The sequence below is a fragment of the Musca domestica genome, unplaced genomic scaffold (assembly GCF_030504385.1).
Source record: "Musca domestica strain aabys unplaced genomic scaffold, Musca_domestica.polishedcontigs.V.1.1 63, whole genome shotgun sequence".
Lineage (NCBI taxonomy): Eukaryota > Metazoa > Arthropoda > Insecta > Diptera > Muscidae > Musca > Musca domestica.
Genome location: NW_026712370.1, coordinates 2,444,532 through 2,461,564, shown reverse-complemented (window position 1 = coordinate 2,461,564; position 17,033 = coordinate 2,444,532). Strand labels below are relative to the sequence as shown.

The 17,033-nt window shown below is 35.8% G+C and overlaps 1 protein-coding gene across 1 annotated transcript in view; it reads right to left on the bottom strand.

The window, feature by feature from the left end:
* The window catches only part of LOC101894927 (tachykinin-like peptides receptor 99D), a 191,810-nt gene extending 177,956 nt beyond the window's left edge, over nucleotides 1-13,854 (bottom strand). Inside the window, exon 1 of the mRNA XM_059129644.1 lies at nucleotides 13,815-13,854. The gene's annotated coding sequence lies outside the window, so the exon portion shown is untranslated. The remainder of the gene's footprint in view (nucleotides 1-13,814) is intronic.
* Between the last annotated feature and the right edge of the window lie 3,179 nt (nucleotides 13,855-17,033).

Below are 17,033 nucleotides of genomic sequence, written 5' to 3'. Positions count from 1 at the left end.
CACCACATCATCATCAGTAACAGCAGCAGTCGTATTTCTTCCCTAGGGGGGGCTATGACAAAGAAATACATTGGCATTGATATGATTAGATGTGTGTCTGTGTATGATGATTTGATTTTTTGTGCCTTGGGGAGTTTCATCAAAAAATCGAATTAAGAAGCAAATACATCACCAAATTGAAGTAAGAATTTAAATAACTGAGAAATTGAGGCTTAGAATTTTGTGAAGTTTGCCGGAAGAAAAAAAACATTTTTTGGTGAAGGGCATAAGGTCACCGGCATAAGTTACAATTGCACAAAGTATTAGCCACAGAAATATACGGAATACCATTTGGAACGATTCTCAAAAAAAAAAAAAAAAATAATAATAATAATAATAAAATCCGTTTAAAATTCTGTTAAAATCTAAGAAATGCCGAATGTAGCTGTTATATTAGGGTCAATACCCCGACATTGACCTGCATATGTAACTTTTGTCATAAGACATTACAATATTCAAATGCGAAACTTAGAAAAAAAAAACAAGTTAAAAAGTATCAGTCGGTATTGCCGACAGATATATACCCTCAGCCTGTGTTCGATTATTTAAATATAATTTGACTAGTGTTACAATTATTCAAACGTTTGACCCTCTATGGAGCACTTCTTTCACTTTATATGAGATATGTAATAATTTTTAGAATTTTAATAATTTAGATAGAGTCTACCGAAATATTCCACTTTTATACTTAATCTGATACAAATAAAACATGTTGAACGAAATATTGGGCAAAATTACAGGAAAGGATATTTATGTCCAATTTTATGCGAAATCATAAATACCGATAAATTTTATATTCATATCAGGCTTCTTATTGAGAGAAATATTTGAGAATAGCAAATAGTAAAGTATTGCTAAATTGTTTCAAAAGTTATAACAAATATAATTATTGAAAATTGTGACTCCAGAAGGGGTTGGTAAATATATATCTACTTCACGACAGATTTTGTGTTGGCAAAAATATTTGTGTGTGTGAAATTTGAAGAGAGTTGGATATTTATTTCGCTTTATTTGAGTGTTTTGTTTTTCAAAATCTTGAACCCTATGTATGGGGGAGAAGAAATGGTTCAATCTATACCACCTTTATAACAGATCTTGCGTTGATAGAAATATTGAGATGTGCCAAGTCTAAATGGAATCTGATGTTAATTTGGCGTTTTATGAGCTTCATGGGTATTCAAAATTTCGACACTTTGTGGGGAATGTACCAGAAGGAGTGGTCCGATACATCCCATGTTAATACCAGATCTTAGGTTTATAAAAATATTGAAATGTGTGAAATTTGAAGATGTTCGGATCCTTACATCACATTATTTAAGAGTTATAATTATTCAAAATGTTGACCCTTTGTGAGGGAGGTACTTGATGGAGTGGACCGATACTGTCCATTTTCGCACCCGACCTAGCATTGACGCAAATATTAGGATTTGCAAAGTTAGAACAAAATCGGCTAATCGTTTCTCTTTTTGTGCAAAAAATATTTTTTGAAGGAGTGGACCGATACATTCCGTTTTTGCACCAGACCTTGGACAAATAAAATTATTGGGATGTATGGAATTTGAAGACTATCGGAGTCTTACATCACATTTTATAAGAGCTTCATTTATTCAAATATTTGACCCTTTGTGGGGGAGGTCCCCGATGGAGTGGACCGATATTGTCCATTTTCGCAAATGACCTAGAATTGATGAAAATATGAGGATTCGCAAAGTTCGAGCAAAATCGGATTATTTTCTTTGGAAATTTTGGCATTTTGTGTGGGAGGTACCAGAAGGAATGGGCCGATATTGCTCATCTCCGAACTCGATCTAAGTTTGACAAAAATATTACGATGTACCAAATTTGAATCAAATCGGATACTCCCTTCGAGAGTTATCGTGCGCACCAGCCAGCCAGACAGACAGACGGACCTAAGGACGGACTGACGGACGGACATCGGTAGATCGACTCCAAATGTTCTGAAACGGATTTGGTCCAAAGAGACCTAGGGTCTAAAACCATTATTTCGACTGGGCACGTTTTGACCGTATCAAATGATATATACCCTCTGTAGCCACATTGCTGAGGGTATAATGATCGTGTTTGTTTGCCAAAGAGGTCAGCTGATAATGTGCACCTTCGGTTGGCCACCAGAACTCAAGCGTCGGCCATGGTGATGGTGTGGGTAGCCATAACAGCCGATGGTCACTCTCAGCTCGTATTAAACGACCGTGGCATCTAAATAAATGTCGAATATTATCGCCAAAATATTCTGGAGGATGTATTAAAGCCTTGGGCAAACATCAACGCAAACATTTTGGCCACAGACCTTGGACATTCCAACAGGACTCATCACCATCGCACTTAGCACGCGCCATCCAAGAATGGTTATAATATGAGGTTCCTCGCTTCATTTCCAGCGCACAATGGCAACCAAAATCGACGGATACCAATCTGTTGCACTATTGTGTTTGGAGTATTTTGGTAAGCAAGTTTGGCACTAAAAAAGTGTCGATCACCTCAAGGAAGCGCTTCGCCGGGAATGGGCCAAAACACCGAATAGCAACATTCGGGCAGCGTGTGACGCTTTCATTGGCAATATGAAGGCCATAATTCGTGCCAAAGGTTACCAATTCGAACAAATCTAAACCTATTCTAACATTTGATGTTATTTCCGACATTTTTTGCTTTCATTTAATAATATTTATACCCTCCACCTTGGAAAGGATGGTATATTAACTTTGTCATTCCGTTTGTAACATCCTTAAATATTCGTCGTAGGCCCCATAAGGTGTATATATTCATAATCAGCATAAAATTGTAAGTCGATTTAACGATGTCCGTCTGTCTGTCCGTCTGCCTGTCTGTTGAAATCACGATACAGCCCACATTATTTGACGTAGAGCGCCAAAATTTAGCAGGGCAATTTATATTGTGTCTAGGATGGTTGGTATTGAAAATGAGATATATCGGTCCACGTTTTGGTATAGTCCCCATATAACGGTACCTCCCGATATTCGGTATTTTAATTTTTTTGCCACATTTTTTTCACGGATTTGCCTAAAAATTGGTATTTGTTGGTCATAATGGGTTCCAGCTCCGGTGGCGAAACATTGCATGTATGGGTCCATGATTTGGTATAGCCCCCATATAACGGTACCTCCTGGTATTCGGTATTTTGATGATTTATGCCACATTTTTTTACGGATTTGTTTGAGAATTGGTATTTGTTGGTCATAAGGGGTCCTAGCTCGTGTGGCGAAACATTGTAATTATAGGTCCACGTTTTGGTATAGTCCCCATATAACGGTACCTCCCAATATTCGGTATTTTGATGATTTTAGACACATTTTTTTAAGAATTTATCTGAAAATTGGTAGTTGTAGATCATAATGGGTTCTAGCTCCGTTGGCGAAACATTTCATGTGTAGGTCCATGATTTGGTATAGCCCCCATATAACGGTACCTCCCCATATTCGGCATTTTAATGGTGTTGGCCACATTTCTTCGAATGTTTCTATTACCCTAAGGTGGAGGGTATTAAAAGTTTGGCCCGGCCGATGTTAATGTTTTTTTACTTGTTTTTTAATAAAACGTAAAAATTATGGCTTTTGACTTTGTGGCAGTTTTTTTTTTATCTCACCTTTTATAAACTTTGTAGGGTCTATTATGAATATGTCGAGGAGTTACAAACTTAATGACAAAGCTAATATGTCATCCATGGAATGGTAATACGCCTAGATCTAAAGAAGGATTCCTATTTCGCAAGAAATTTTAATGTCGGCCCATGATTGGTAGTCTGAAAGACAATCTAAGATTTTTCAGAAAAACATAATGCCCTGAAACAATTTTCCACGACGTTTAACTTTCGAAGCAGACAGTGTGTATAGCAAAATCTCTTTCGGTTTCCGCGAAAGTATTCTCTACTTAGTCTGGGTTGTTATTTTTATATTGCCCCGATTATTATTTTGCCTAAATAATAATTTCAAGCGCTTTCAAAACTTTTTAAATGCGGCATTTTAACAGTTTCATAACGAGGGGCAATAAATCCTTGCAATGAAAACTTAATTTAGCTTTAGGGCATTTCTTTGCTTAATGAAAGCCTTAGGTATTCAATCATGGGGGAGGGGTGAGCATATTTTTGTTTTGTGTTATCCTTCGCTGTTATTTCACGCCACATTTACAAAAGGATATATTTTTGTTGCTTTGCAATTACAGATGGCTTATAAGCAACCAGACTAGGGAACGACAACGCCCCTTCCCCCCTTTACTCAAGAAATGCTCATTATTTGCTTTCATTCACATAATCTTGTCGTTGTTGTTGTTGCTGTTATTCTAAAAAGTACTGAACTTTTGCAATTATTTTTCTTTTTGGTTTTGTTTTTATCGGCTTTTTTGTTTTGTTTTGGCCTTGGGGTAGTGCTACTTTTCCCACTGTTTTTTGTTCCCCTCAGCAAAACGAAATCATCCTATTATGAAAGCCAAAGGGACGACCGAACATAGCTTTAGGCTTCTTGTTTGCTATTTACTTTCCGTCGTTGCCATTTTCAAAAAAAAGTAAGAGTTGAATTGTGTTTTCCATTTCGTTTTCTATTTTTATTTAGTTGGCAAGGTTAAAGGAAATTGGAGAAAACATTTTGTTTTTTATTTTTTATCCAAATGTTTTGCAAGCCAAAGTAAAACCACAGAAATTTAATGTTGTTTATTTAATGGAGTTATTTTTAATGAGCGGCTAAAATATTCGGCAAACAGCATTAATATTGATTTTTGTTTTAGTTTTGAGAAATGTCTGGTTTAGATATGTTTTGGAAACTTTTATGTGTTTTAATATGGTAAAAAGAAACGTAATAAATGAAATAATTGATAAATACCTCTTTGTAAAAGAATTTCGTATAAGGGAGGTAATTTGCCAATAATAAGTTTAGATAGTGTAATAAAAAAAGGTACTACCTCTGTTGATCGGAGTCAATAGTAACAATATTTTCAAAACTTATGGAAATCCCCAGTAGATTGCACTTTCCGACAAAATTCATTTTGTTTACCAATTACAGAAAAAAAAAAACAGTAAAGAAAGTCCTCAAGCCGGGCGGGGCCGATTTTATGATACCCTACACCATTTTGCTAATTTAGTTGAGCTCCACATAACAATTAAAAGTTTTTATGGGAGAATTCAATCATACACCCTATGATTATAATTATAATTTAAAGTTCAAAGGACTAAATATGCCGAAGCATTTGTATCTTTTAAATTTGAACTTGTATTGCCCATTTGGTGCAAAATTAATTTGAAATCAGATAAAGATATATATGGGAGCTATATCCAAATCTGAACCGATCTCGATAAAATTTAGCAAAGTTATTTCTGAGATGCATTTGATACATTTCCCCAAATATTGTTGTTACAGAGTGTATATTACGGCTGCGGAGGACAACAATAACAAATCGGATGAACAATATATATGGGAGCTATAGCTATATCTGAAGCGATTTCGATCAAATTTGGCATACTTATTTTCAAGCCTAATTTGGTTGTATGTGCAAAATTCCATACTATTCGGGCTGATATTACACGTTTGGTGCACAAAAAAAGGAAATCGGACGAAGATATATATGGGAGCTATATCTAAATTTTTACCGATTATCTCCAATTTCAATAGGGTTCATCCTTGGGAAATTTCATTTCAATCGGATAATAAATGCGATCTGCATTTTGTTCACAAGAATACATGGACAGACGGACGCACTGACATGCATAAATCAACTCAGAAAGTGATTCTATGCAGATTATCAAAAGGATCTATGGGTCTTTCTTGTTTCCTTTTGCCTGTTACAAACAAATGCACAAAGACATAATACCCTGACCACCTTGTGGTGTATGGTATAAAGATTATGAAAGTAGAGCTAAAATGAAATACACCCCCAACATTTTTGAAATTTTCGGAAAAGATTCTTTGGAATCCGTTCATTTTGGCAGTATTGCAGACCAAAAAAGGATTGGAGGATTATATTGGTCGACCCTAATGTTTAGTTGTAACCCTCATGGAAGTGGACAAAGGGGTCTTTATGGTCCTTTATTGAAAATAAGGTTAAAACTCCCTTTAAATGGTATCTCAGTAAGTAAAAATATCCTACAAAATTATTTGTCATAAAATACTTCTATCCTCCCAAAAGACGTAAAATCCTAAATACAGGGTGAGGTAAAAAAACCGCAACAAAGTCAAATGCCATAGTTTTTACACTTTTTTAATTTTATTGGATGAAAGCAAAAAATGTCGGAAATAGCTTCAAATTTTAGAATAAGCGAAGATTTGTTCGAATTAGTCAACTTTGGCACGAATCATGGCCTTCAAACGGCCAATGAAATCGTCACCTGCTGCCCGAAGCGCTTGCTTGAGGTGATCCTCATCCACCTCATCCTTGCTTGAGGTGATCGACACTTTGGTATTTTTTAGTGCCAACCTTGCTTTCCAAAATACTCCAGACACAATAGTCCAACGGATTGGTATCCGGAGATTTTGCCATAGTTTTTACACTTTTTTAATTTTATTGGATGAAAGCAAAAAATGTCGGAAATAGCTTCAAATTTTAGAATAAGCGAAGATTTGTTCGAATTAGTCAACTTTGGCACGAATCATGGCCTTCAAACGGCCAATGAAATCGTCACCTGCTGCCCGAAGCGCTTGCTTGAGGTGATCCTCATCCACCTCATCCTTGCTTGAGGTGATCGACACTTTGGTATTTTTTAGTGCCAACCTTGCTTTCCAAAATACTCCAGACACAATAGTCCAACGGATTGGTATCCGGAGATTTTGGTGGCCATTGTGCGCTGGAAATGAAACGAGGAACCTCATTTTGTAACCATTCCTGGGCGGCGCGTGATGAGTCCTCTTGGAATGTCCAAGGACTGCGGCTCAAATGTTTGCGTGCCCAAGGCTTTAATACACCCTCCAGAGTATTTTCGCGATAATATTCGGCAGAGAGCGACCATCGGCTGTTATGGCTGCCCACACCATCACCATGACCCGCGCTTGAGTTCTGAGTTCATTTTCAGCTGACCTCTTTGGCAAGTAAAATAGATTATTTTGTTTGTTTACAAACTGCTTGACAACGAATGTTCTCTAACGGAGAAAACCAAATTCAGGAGTTCACCACTGTCGGCCAACTTTCCACGAAGCAACTCTTTAGCTCTTTTGAGTCTATTTTCTTTCTGTTGCGGTTTAACTTGCACTTTTTGGAATTTCAATGTCTTTACCCCGAGCTCATTTTTCAATATTTGCCGAATGGATTATTGCGATATGTTCAGCTCACGAGCCATTTTTCGGCCACTGCGACGCGGGTTTCGATCAAATCGCTTCTATTTCTTTTCTTCGCTTTCTTTTCGAACCATTTCTGCTGATGTTGCTGTTTTCTTCCGTCCACTTCCTTAATGCTCTACGAGCGTAGAGCGACCATCGGTTGTTATGGCGGCCCAAACCATCATAATGCCCGGCGCTTGAGTTCTGGTGGCCAATGGAACTTTCACATTTTCAGCTGACCTCTTTGGCAAGTAAACACGATCATTTATTTGTTTACAAACTGCTGGGTAACGAATGTTTTCTCATCGGAGAAAACCAGATTCGGCAGTTCACCTCTTGTGGCCAAGCGAAGCAACTCTTTAACTCTTTTCTTTCTATTGCGGTGTAAGTTCTTGCACTTTTTGGAATTTCAATGGCTTTACCCCGAGCTCATTTTTCAATATTTGCCGAATGGAATATTGCGATATGTTCAGCTCACGAGCCATTTTTCGATCAAGTCTCTTCTTTACTTTTCAAACTATTTCTGCTGATGTTGCTGTTTTCCTCCGTCCACTTCCTTGACGTCAGGCTACGCTAACAGTATCACGGTAACGAGTGATAGTACGCGACACAAAAGATTTATTCACATTTAAATGCTGGAGTGCTCTAACGATAGCCACTTGTGGTTTTCCAGCCAAATATAAAGAAATCACACTATCTCGCTTGAATTCAATGATGAATAACGTTTTTTTCTGGAAAATTCTCATCAAAATGCTTTGTACTCTTGTAAACAATATAATGAGTTGTCACTGGAATAATTTTACCAGCTGTCGGACGATTGGCTTAGAAATGACAGCAGTCTGAAGTTGGTTGCAGTTTTTTCATCTCATCCTGTGTACTGCACTCCGTCAGTGACTCTCATTCCAAATTTCAGGATTCTAGCTCATTCCGTTTATCGATATAAAGTATTCAATTTTAGAACCATTTTAGTACTTTTCGTGCCCAATTTTTCTTATAATTTCATTGTAAAGTTTGGGTTGTGGAAAAAGTTAAGTAGATAAGAAAATACTCGTTTGTAGATTAAATCCCAAAAGATTTCGGGTATAGTTTTGACCATATTTATTACTGTTTATTGTGATTTTTTTATTTATTTATTTATTATTATTATTATTTTTTTTTTTGAAAAAAAGCTTGTCCTTTATGGGGTTAAAGGTTGGAAGGAAAGTCTAGTATTGTTAGTCGACACTAATTACTTTGAATGTAAGTATTTTAAGAAATCTTAATATGCAAATTTTGGAAAATTGTTCGCCTCTACTAGTGTTACTTCGCGCCGTAAACTTAAACAACGATGCGCATTTATTCTATTTTTTGCCTTGAGAGTTATTTCTGTAAATATGGACAAAATTTAAATTATTTAGCACAACCTTGCTATCAGAAATTCACAATATTGCTTTGTTATAAAAAAAAACTAAAATAAGAAACAGCCAACATTGCCATAGGCTATTTAATATCCGGTTAAACTAAATGAAATGAAAACTTTTGATGAGTATTTAGTTTATTTTCCCAATTTTTTTAATGCTACTCGTTTACATTTCTTAACAGGAACTGCCGTCCGTAAGGCATTTGCCGTTTGTCTCTCAACTTTTATCTGCTGAAAAGTTATTGAAAAACAAATTCTCGGCAGAAGAAATAACTTTGGATGTTTTGTTGTGAAAACTAAAATATAAACTATTTTATGGGCCCCCATGGAAGCAAGAAGTTGCTACAGTTTATAAAAATATTTTTTTTAGAAATGAAATGAAAATATAAGATTACCTTAAAATACAAAGAACTAAAAAAGCCATTGCTTGAATCTTTCTCAAAAAACGTTATTTGACATTTTCCTTTATTTGTTTAAAATATATTTTTTTTTTGAATGTCAATGAATAAACCTTTATACCCATTCATCATTTGAATAAACATAGGAATCTTCGTGTCATTTTTTGTCCAAGATGCCATACACTTGTTGACTATTAGGCCTTTAGCCTTTCGATGACAATGATGAATGGATGGCCATTCCATATATAGGCCATATAATATGTCATTACGAGTTATTTTTATCCTTATTGACATTTTAGGGAAAAAATGTTGACACATGTGGCGCAAAGGAATTACTCACACGAGAATTGGAAAACGAAAATCATTTTCCGGATATAAAAAATAAAATGTATGTAGTTTGGTGTGTGTGTGGTTCGGTGTATGCAGTGGATAATTGTCTTGATAACTTTTCCACAGAGGAAAAGGTCTTAAAAAAGCTATGCGAAAAAAATGTGAGAACGAAAAAAGTGTAAGCTTTGCATATGTTAACATTTTCAGTAAATTTGGTAGTGGACATTAAAGAAACAATTCGATTTAATGAAACTTCTCACATCTTATAATCGTAACCGCAACATGATTTTTAAAATTTCGTGTACCCTAACACATCTTTAAATAGTATTGGAACTTCATATATAAATCTTAAATTAAAACAAGTAAAAAATCATTAAGTTCGGCCGGCCGAAATTTTAATACCCTCCACCTTAGGGTAAAGGAAACATTTTTATATAAAAGTATCTGAATTCAATCGCGTTTCACTTTAAACTTCATATACCAGTAAGACCGTTTGAATAATGCAGTTAAACTTATCAAAATAACTAAAAGTGAAAAACGGGAACCTCTATGGACAATTAATCAAATCTTCTTAAATACCAAATTTGAAACAATTATGTGCGTGGAACTAAATATTCAATATTCTGCCACAGAGCTAAAAACCATTATGAACTACTAATACCAATTTTTAGAAAAATTCGTGGAAAAATGTAGCAAAAATCATGAAAATATCGAATATCGGCAGGTACCGTTATATGGAGGCTATCCCAAAACCTAGACCTATACATACACCGGAGGTAGAACCCATTATTCGCCATACGAGCTAGAATCCATTACGACCCACAAATACCAATTTTAGAAAAATCCGTAAAAAATGTGGCAAAAATCGTCAAAATACTGAATATCGGGAGGAACCGTTATATGATGGATACACCGAAACGTGGTCTACACATACAGGGTTGCCCATATTCGACGGACCTTTGGGCGTCTTTGGGCCCATTCCAATCGACAAGGCTTGTGCGCAGGCAGACATTATGACCAACATATAATTTCGGAATAAATCCGTTAAAAAATGTGGCAGAAATCATTAAAACACCGAATATCGGGAGGTACCGTTATTTGGGAGCTATCTATGCATACAATGTTTCACCATACGAACTATAATCCATTACGACCCACAAATACCACTTTTAGACAAATCCGTGAAAAAATGTGGCAAAAATCGTCAAAATACCGAATATATGGAGGTACCGTTTTATGATGGCTATACCGAAACGTGGACCTATACATACAAATTTTCGTCACCGGAGAAAGAACCCATTATGACCACCAAATGCCAATTTTGAGACAAATCCGTGATAAAATTTGGTAAAAATCATGAAAATACCGAATATCGGGAGGTACTGATATGTGGGGGTCTATACCAAAACGTGGGCCGATATACGAGTAACTCATTTTCAATACCAACCATTCTAGACACAATACAAATTGTTCTGCTAAATTTTGACGCTCCACATGAAATAATGTGGGCTGTATCGTTATTTCAACAGACAGATGGACATCGTTAGATCGACTTAGAATTTTATTCTAATTATAAACATATATACCTACTTTATGAGGTCTACGACGAATATTTGGGGATGTTACAAACGGAATGACAATGTATATAAATATACCCTCCTTACCAACATTTCCCGGCTGTTATAAATTATATTTTTTTAAAATTTACTTAACATCTTTCTGACGGAAAATCTTCGATTCTTTAACAAAAAAATTGTCAACGTCCTTCGAAGAAATGTTTATACTCTACACCACATAGTGGTAAGGGTATTATGTCTGTTTGCATTTGTTGCATATATATTTTCAGCCGATTTTGGGTTAATTGTGCACCAAATGGCCACTATCAGTTTAAATGATTCGAATTTTGGCACATCCGACCGAATTCTGTAAAGAAGCAAGTACATCAAATTTGGATCAGATAAAGCTATAGGTTCCATATACAGGTTTCAGCCGATTTGGGGTTTTATGTCTCTCTCATGTGTTATATGCAGCCCACAACATTGATCTTTTGTACCAGATATCAGATACAGCTCTGAAATAAGTGTATTTGATATCTGGTGCCAAGATTGGTTCAGATTTGGATATAGCTCCCATATATATATCCTTATTCCGATTTCAGGTTTATTGCGCACCAAATTGCTAACGTCAGCCCAAATAGAGTGAATTGTGGCACATACCATCGAATTCAGTCTAGAAGTAAGTAATTAAAATTTGGTGAAAAACGGTTCAGATTTGATGCTAAAATCTCTCACATGCGTAATATACACTTCACAACAATGATATTTGATACCGGAAATCAGATACGGATCGAAAACAATTGTGCCAAATTTTATCGAGATCGGTTCAGGCTTTCATACAGGGTGAGATAAAAAAACTGCAATAAAGTCAAACGCCACATTTTTTAAATTTTATTGATTGAAATCAACAAATGCCGGAAATAGCATCACATTTTAGAATAAGTATAAATTTGAAAACGGCCAATGAAAACGTCACATGCTGCTAGATTGTTGTTCTGTGGTATTTTGGCCCGTTCCCGTCGAAGAGCTTGCTTGAGGTGATCGACACTTTGGTATTTTTCTTTCTCCAAAATACTCCATACACAATAAACCAACGCATTGGTATCCGTTGGTTTTGGTGGCCGCTGTGCCCTGGAAATGAATCGAGGAACCTCATTTTGTAACCGCGTGCTGAGTTCGAAAATGCTGAGTCCTCTTTGACAAGTAATCTAGATCATTTTATTTGTTTACAAACTGCTGGTCAACGAATGTTTTCTCATCGGAGAAAACCAAATTCAGCAGTTCACCACTTTAGACCAAGCGAAGCAATTCATTAGCTCTTTTGAGTCTATTTTCTTTCTGTTGCGGTGTATGGTCTTGCACTTTTTGGAATTTCAATGGCTTTACCCCGATCTCATTTTTCAATATTTTTGCCGAATGGAATATTACGATATGTTCAGCTTCCGAGCCATTTTTCGGATACTGCGAGGCGGGTTTCGATCAAGTCCACTACCTTGACGTCGGGCTACGCTTAGAAAAGACAGCAGTCTGAAGTTGGTTACAGGTTTTTCACCGAATATAAAAGCTAACGTAGTCTACGACCGAATTTAAATTTTACTTCAAATATTACGCATATTTGTAACTAACTCAGTTTGGGTGCGAACATTTTTAAGATATATGTTCCCTACCTGGCATACAAAAGTTTGAAAAATCATTGCAGATATAAATTATGAATTTTTAGAATATACTTAACAAAATCTTTCTGAAGGAAAATCGTGGATTCTTTTAAAATAAGCTTTACAAGGCCCTTCGAAGAAAAATTTTTTTTTTAATTTGATATGGGCCCTGACACGATGGACGTTTTCAAGAGATCTTATCGGAGGTGCATAGAATTGTTGTTAAAGATTTCCAAGCTATCGATGATCTATTCAAGGTCCCTATCTCTGTTGGAAAATCAATATTTTTTAAAGAATTGTTCAGGGACCTTTGCTGGGAAACCTTATGAATTAATTAAAAATCCACTATTTTTCCCCTCCCTGTCGTTTGTTTTCTGAATATAAAACAAACTATGCCTTGCAAGTCGGTAAGCCAAGTGATACTTTTTCATTTGATTTGTGTTGCTCTAAAATATTTGTTAATGGGTTTAAGAATTAAAACCTTAAACTTCCCAGGATGTAAATAATTATTTGTCTTAAGCCTTTTTTTTTTCAAAAAAAAAAAAAAAAAAGACCTTTCCCAAAGAATATCAAGTTCGCAAGAGAGCATCCTAAACATTCATTTTATATATGACGACGCTGAATTTTTTCATTTAAAACAACTTCCTGCATTTGAAATATAAACTGTTCATATGTTTATGATATTATAGCTCTAGGCTTATTCGAAGTTATCTTCTTACTTTTTTTCTGTTTTTCAAGTTTTTTTTGTTATTACATATGTTAAGAATTGTGAAGTATCAATGTTGATACTTCGAATTCAACAAAATAAAAAATGAAAAAATCATAAACTAGATAATGTACCCTAAAGTCATAACACTCTTTAAGTTATGCTTATGGTTTTTTTTTACATTTTAATGCCAACGGCAACAAACAGCATCCCAAGCGAGATAAAATACAATGTAAAAACTTTAGCTGAACTTTATAAATTTGTTGAAAATATGTTTATGATGGTAAAATATATTACATTTTTTATATTTTTGTAACAAGATAAAACCCATATAATATTTACTCGTAATGCCATGAAGAAAACTCTACGGAAGTGGATATGTCCTTAGGGTGGTTGGTTTAAGGTTAATATGTTTTACAATTAAATTATGATGTTTCTCCAAGAAAACTAAACTTACCGGTACGTTTGAAGTTTTTTCTTTTTTTTTTGAATCTGTAAAGAGAAAAAAATATGGTGAATAAAGAAACATAATAACTCAGCAAAGAAATGACTTTGGATATTACAAGTAAAGCTGTCGATAATTTTCTGGACGGTGTATTAAAGCCTTGGACACGCAAACATTTTGGTCGCAGAATAAGGTTACTCGCTTCATTTCGAGCGTAAAATGGCCACCCAAATCTCCAGATACCAATACAAGTAAAGCTGTCGATAATAATGTATGCGTGTGTGTGTGCATTGAGAAGGAACCGAGATAGAGCCATAGTTACTTTTGATGATCTTCATAGAATCACTTTCTGAGTCGACTTATGCATGAAAGTTCGTCCCTCTGTCAATGTATTTTTGTGAACAAAATGCAGGTAGCATTTATTATCCGATTGAGATGAAATTTTCCAAACAATATTTGTTTGGTCCAAGAACGAACCCAATTGAAATTAGTGATAATCGGTTCAAATTTAGCTTCCATATATATTCAACCGACTTCGTGTCAATTGAGTACCAAATGGCCAATATCAGCCCAAATGGATTGAATTTTGGCAATTCCGAATGAAATTAGTCCGAGAAATAAGTAATTAAAATTTAGTGAAAATCGGTTCAGATATAGCAATAGCTCTCATATATATGTTTATCCGATTTGGTGTCACAGTCCCTCACATGCGCAATATGCACTCCACAAAAATGATATTTAACACTGGGCATTAGATACTGCTCGAAAATGCCTCTTTCAAATGTTATCGATATCTGTTCTGATTTTTATATAGCTCCCATATACACGATGGGGTTAAAAAATTGCAACCAACTTCATACTGCTATCATTTCTAAGCCACTCGACCGACAGCTGTTAAAATTATTCCAGTGACAGCTCATTACATTGTTTACAAGCGTATAAAAGAGTTTTGGTGGGAATTTTCCAAAAAAAAAAAGTTATTCGTGATGGAATTCAAGCGTGATAGTGTCTTTATGTTTGGCTGGAAAACCAGAAGTGGCTTCCGTTAGAGCACTCCAGCATTTAACTGTGAGTAAATCTTTTGTGTCTCCTACCATCGCTCATTGCCGTCAACTGATACTGGTAGCGTTGCCCGACGTCAAGGAAGTGGACGGAAGAAAACAGCAACATCAGCAGAAATGGTTCGAAAAGCAAAGAAGCGACTTGATCGAAACCCGCGTTGCAGTGGCCGAAAAATGGCTCGTGAGCTGAACATATCGCAATATTTCATTCGGCAAATATTGAAAAATGAGCTCGGTATACAGCCATTGAAATTCCAAAAAGTGCAAGAACTTACACCGCAACAGAAAGAAAGTAGACTTAAAAGAGCTGAAGAGTTGCTTCGCTTGGCCGACAGTGTGAACTGCCGAATTTGATTTTCTCCGATGAGAAAACATTCGTTGTCCAGCAGTTTGTAAACAAACAAAATGATCGTGTTTACTTGCCAAAGAGGTCAGCTGAAAATGTGTACCTTCGGTTGGCCACCAGAAATGAAGCGCCTGCCACGGTGATGGTGTGGGCTGCCACAACAGCATATGATCGCCCTCCGCTCGTATTAATCGATCGTGGCATCAGAATAAATGACGAATATTATCGCGAAAATATTCTGGAGGGTGTTAAAAGCACGCAAACATTTTGGCCGCAGACCTTGGACATAGCAACAGGACTCAGCACCATCACACATAGCACGCGCCAACCAAAAAAGGTTACAAAATGAGGTTTCTCGCTTCAATTCCAGCGCACAATAGCCACCAAAATCTCCGGATACCAATCCGTTGTACTATTGTGTCTGGAGTTTTTTTGGAAAGCAAGTTTGGCACTAAAAAATACCGCGTACTGCCTCAAGCAAGCGCTTCACCGGGAATAGGCCAAAATACTGCAGAGCAACATTCGGATAGCGTCTGACGGTTTCATTGGCCGTTTGAAGGCCATAATTCGTTATTTATGCTATTTCCGACATTTTTTGCTTTCGTTCATAAAAATTTAAAAATAAAAATTCTGGCGTTTGACTTTATTGCAGTTTTTTATCTCACCCTTTATATGTAATATCAACCCAAATTGAATAGATTTCTTCATATTCAACCGAATTTTACCATTTAGTGAAACCCGGTTCGGTACATCATTGCTCCAATACATCTAAATCTATTGCTCCTTATCAAAGTCATATCATGTATTAAACAGCAATGCTACATGGATCATAGTTGGTATGATCTACTTCACATAAATTCCCAATAAAAACTTTTTTTGTTACCGGAGTTCTACTAAATGCACATAGTGGTGTAGGATATCATATATTCGGGCCCGCCCTGGTTATTTTTGGATCATGTCTTCTCAGGAATTTTTCACAATAAAATGCCTGTTATTTAACACTGGCCTAAATTCACGAAAATATGAAACAAATCAGTAAAAGAAAATTATATAAAACCCCATTAACACTCATACTTCCCCCCTCAAATACACGTTTCAACATTTCGTCAAACGATAACAATACATCAATCCATTTCAATCCAATTGATTATTTGCCTTCGTTTCTTTTTGTGTGCAAAATTTCAAATTCATTTGTAATTATTTATTTATTTAACAACAACAACATCAAGAACAGAAATCTGGCCAAAATGTGTGGTCTAAATAATATGTAATCTTATTACAAATCCAATCCGATAATCTCTTTCATGTTTAAAAATAAACATCAGTCGAAATTGATTTGTTATTTAAAAAAAAACGTATAGGAAAAGAAAGAAGCTGGGATGCCATTTTTAAAGTAATTTCGAAATTGCTTTCTTGCTAAATTTCTTTGCGAAAAACAAAGGCTAGAGGAGAATGAAAGTAACGCGAGTGGGAAAAGAGTGATTGATACTTGTTACGGACATACATAGGTTTCATCTTTTAGAAAGAGGTATAGTTTCATCTACAGGGTTGCCCATATTCGACGGACCCATCTGGCAACGCCATAACTTTTGATAGAGATGTCACATCGCTTAATGACATACCGCGTTTGAAGTGTCAGTCCAAGCAGATTTTTACCATGAACCAATAAACGCCACGCGAGCGCTCTGAAATAGTTGAAATTTACATTCAACAGAAGAAGTCAATTGTGAGAAGTGCGCCTTCTAAGAACACCATTAAGCGTTTATACGAAAAATTTTCGACTGGTATTGCTCTTTCTAATTCGAAGAGGCCATATAAAAGTCG